Raw genomic sequence first — 4,382 nt, forward strand, 5'->3', positions numbered from 1 at the left:
AGTATCCAGGAATCCTGAGAATTTTTTTCCTCATTGCTTATTTTAAAAATAAGCTTAAAAAGCAAATTATTATTTTAAGAATAAAAAAATTAGCCCTAGTCCAGAGGAAGAAATCACACCTGATTAGTAAAACAAACGGTTCCAGATCTTTATTCCTCAATGGAGAGACTGACAGCATAAGGAGTAATAGAATGAAGAGATGCTATGTAATAGGAAGAAGTCTCCCACGTGATTCTGCAACTCTTTCCTTTCCCTCTTTCTCCCTCTACTTTTAATCACTAAGTGACAGTAGTTCCTATACCAAGTTGATAACTAGAATCTACTGGTATTTTTAAAAATATAAATTCCTAGATCCAAACCCTTAATGTTTTGTTCAGTGGGGACCCTTCCAGCCCATGCCTGCTGTGTCTAGGGGACAATCCAATACTGACCATACTTACATAGACAATGAATGTGGCCACATGATTCCCAGTCTCATCATGCGTCAAAGGCTCATTCTCCCTGTTAAAGTTAGATGAAAGTGAATATGCAAGTCTTAGGCTTACCTAGTTAAAAAACATGCAAAATAGTTGCTTTCCCATCCATTATATTTATGGATGTGACAGGAGCATGAGAAGCCCATCTCAGCCAAATGGAGGTCACCTTGCTCCTTCAAGATGGACATGAACATACAGGCAGGTGAGACTGGAACCCAGGCAGGAAGGGCAGATACAAGGAGTGAGTATTATGTTCACAGAACAAACCACCAGTCCATTTATTTTTCCATGGTGGAGACAGAAAACTCAACAAAGGAAGTGGGTCAGAAAAGATAACTAAGAAGGAATGCATGCCACTCTCAGAAAACATCTGATCCTAAAACTGCCCAGATCAGGAAGAGTTCAGAGTGGAATCACAAAGAGAGCTTATCCATAGGAAGATGCTGGCTTTTGCTTTCAAGGTCTATGTGGTTTCCTCAGTGAAAGCTATTCCTGCAACACCAAGAACAGATTCTTGTAACCAGTGGGTCAATCTTGACTACAGAGACAGCTACACTCAGATTACACTATATTCTGGGAGCAGTGAGAGGGTTTTGATTCTAAGGACATCTTCTTATAAAGGGACAGGTTTAAAGAAACAATCTTAGTGCACATCTAAGTTCTTCCAAGAAGCCTTTTCTGGAGTGTTCAGGCGGTAAGCCTGTTCACTGGGTGCAGGATCGCTGTGTACATACCTACTTTATAACACTTACTCAATTACTTTGAAAGTAGCTGCTTATATGTATGGCTCCCAGAAAACCATGGCCTCTGTATGAGAGTAAAAATTGTCTTCTTTGCCTTCCTATCCCTCTACATCCCAGGAGAGCAATCAGCACATCAAAGATGCTAAAGAAACATTTGTTGTTTCGTTTGCTGATTCAGCTTGTCTTTCCCAAAACATAAATATCTATTTTCTCTCTGTGTTTGGCTCAGCCACACTGAGGGCATATGCTGGGCTAAAGTATTGGAGATCAGAGCAATAGACTCAAGTGCTCCTCCTGCCAACAGAGGAGTAAGGTCTGCAAGAAGAGAGAGAAAGAGAGGAACCTCTCACCACAAGTGAGAATACAGGCTGGAGCAAAGGACTCTGTGTGGTTCTGTCTCCATCACTTTCTACCACAAGAATTCATCTCAATTTCAGGTGCCTGGTAGAAGCAGCACCATATTAGGAGAAGAGGGTAAAATCTGTTTTCTCTTCTAACTCTGATTTTAAAACAGTCCCCAAAGATGTATCCTTGAGAATTTAGAGGCTCTTGAGCTAGAAGCAAAATCTTCCCTCCATGTGAGCTCTGACATTTTCCTGCCACTTGAAATACAGCCAAAAGGAATAACATTTTGCCCTTACCAAAAAAATAATCCAAATGAGGTTCATAGTATCCTCCAATACCATAATCAGCAAACTGGCAGCAAAAAATAGACAAGGTTAGCTAAGTGGGCAGCCTCAAAGCCAGTCTAGGAACCCTGTCTTCCCAAGCCTGCTCCTAACAATAAGCAGCTTATCTAGCACCTGCACCTGGACCAGGAAACTAAGGGTAAGAGAGAATATGTACTTACCCAGGGTGACACAGCTAGAAAGCAGCAAAACTTGAATTCTTATCCAGGCTTTTTGATTCCTGAGCTTCATGTTCTTAAAACCTCAGTCCTCTAGTGCCAGATAAAGAAGGAAGAGGCAACCAAAACTCAGACTGGGCAGGCTTCTATGGGGAAAGGCATGGACATGGGGCTCACAACACTTCAAGGCCAGTGACCCCAAGATGAAGAATGGAAAGCTTCAGGGTAGATGTAACCATGGTTCAAATGCCAGATGAGACAGGGCAAGAAAGGGGGACAGGACAGAGATTCCCCACTCAGGTTGACTCAGATACCCCATACCTGGAGAAATTCAGCTGTTTCATCTGACAGCCCAGTGATGAGATGAATCCTTCAATTCACTTGGCCAATTACAGGGTCTTGCTCTTCTGTCAGAAATACACTGAATGGAGAAAATCAGGTAGAAGACAAGGGCACAGGGAAAGGATAAAAGGGGACCAATGTGAATCAGGGGAAATACACAGGGCAGAAAAGGAGGTGGGGAGGTTGAAGGAGTTTGGAGATCATTCCTCTCGCCTCTGGACACTGATCACAACCGTCATTTCCGGCTTAGAAATCCCATACGGGGATGTTAAGAACCCTCACAATGTCAGCATTTACAGGGCCCTTCCAACCTTTTGATCTGACAACAATCATGGGATAATAATGAGGAAGTAAATTCGTCAAATTTATAGAGCTAGTAAGTGACAGAGCTGGGACTATCACTAGTCTTCAAGATTTTAGTCCTGTGCCTTTTTTTTGCAATAAAACACAACGTTCCAGATTTTTAATTAAAACTCAAAACGGGTCAAACCATAATAAAAATGAATGTATAATACAAGCTAGGATAAAATCACTCCTGGGGTCCATAAACAAACACAAACCACACATACACACACATGCACACAATCACATATAAGTCCATATGGAGGTATACACACAGTCACAGCTAAAGACAGTGTAAGAGACCAACAGTAAACAAATGGAGAGACACCAAGTGAACACTCAGGTCAGAGAAATCTCATATATATGAGTAGAGTGATTGGGAGAGACGCCGAACCGCCCCCCCCTGCCCCGCCCAGATTACCTTTGGCTAACCCTGGTTTTGGATGGCTGGGCAGAAGCTGAAGCAATCTGGATTGTTTCATCTAAAAAATAAAATCTGAAAATGAATATGGTCTCACTTCACCCCTAACTATCTGCTTATGTCCAGAGACTCTAGACACAGAACAATCATTAATTCATTTATTATTTATAAAACTTATCCTCAATTATTTAAAGCAAACAGAGAACTGTGAAGAATAATACAACAAATTAAAGAATAATACAACAACTTCATAGGTATCCCTAATGCAGGCCTGCTAAATCTTGGCATTGGCCAGATGAGACAGAGACTACCTACCTGCCTGATACCTATATGAAAGTCTTTCTCTCTTTTTTCACTAGTAAGATAATTCTGACTTTATTTAAGATACCAATGTGCTCCCCTCCCCCAAATTATACCTCCTTATCTCACTTGTATCCTCATTTGACTCTGATTATGGTCTGGAAATTTAGTTGTTGGGATAGGGGACTTACAAGAAAGCTCATTAAAGGGGGTGGGTAGATGGAGTGAACTCTTTATGGCCCTTCCCCCCTTCTAATTGCTTCTAGTTTCAAACCCAGGAACAGCTCTAGCAGCCATCTTGTGACATTAAGAAGAAAGCCATCCACTATAAAGGATGTATACATAAAGAAGGACCTAGGGATGGGAGGGCAATCTGGCTGTGACACCTGTCACCCCCACTGATTGTCAGGACTGATTTGACTGATCTGGCTGGCTAGGTGGGTGTCCCCTTCCTCCCTCACAGCTCCATGTGCATCCCTCCCACTGGGTCGAAGAGGAAGACTATCCCCAATAGAGGAGGACCATTCTTCTCGGTCAAGGGTATAGGAGTAGCTGCTCTCCCCTGCGAGAACCTCCAAACAAGCTCTCAGGAAGGATCCAGGTCCCTGGTGATATTGTGGAGCTACCAGAATGATGCTAGAATAGCTTTCTCTTTTTGACTGCTTATATGAAAAAATAAACTTTTATGTGTTTAAGTCACTATAACTGGGTCTCTATTATAAAGAGCCTAATGTAATTCCCAATCTATATATTTATTTACTATGGATTTCTTTAAAAATAAATAAAATATTATAGATAAAACTGTAATCTCTGATATAGCCCTTCCTAACTCAATTCTCCTCTGAAGCTCCCCCCAGATAATTACTATTCTAAAATTAGTGCTTCTTTATTCTGGAAGACTTACTATTTAT

General features: G+C 41.4%; 1 long non-coding RNA gene across 1 annotated transcript; it reads right to left on the reverse strand.

Annotated features, from left to right (window-relative positions):
• Window positions 1–309: 309 nt before the first annotated feature.
• Window positions 310–3,244, reverse strand: LOC116152272 (uncharacterized). Its single transcript, XR_004135853.2, has 4 exons — window positions 3,172–3,244; window positions 2,388–2,487; window positions 2,070–2,159; window positions 310–501 (listed from the first exon to the last, which is right to left on the reverse strand). It is a non-coding gene; the product is annotated as an uncharacterized LOC116152272 (long non-coding RNA).
• Between the last annotated feature and the right edge of the window lie 1,138 nt (window positions 3,245–4,382).

This window comes from Camelus dromedarius, chromosome 3 (assembly GCF_036321535.1).
Source record: "Camelus dromedarius isolate mCamDro1 chromosome 3, mCamDro1.pat, whole genome shotgun sequence".
Lineage (NCBI taxonomy): Eukaryota > Metazoa > Chordata > Mammalia > Artiodactyla > Camelidae > Camelus > Camelus dromedarius.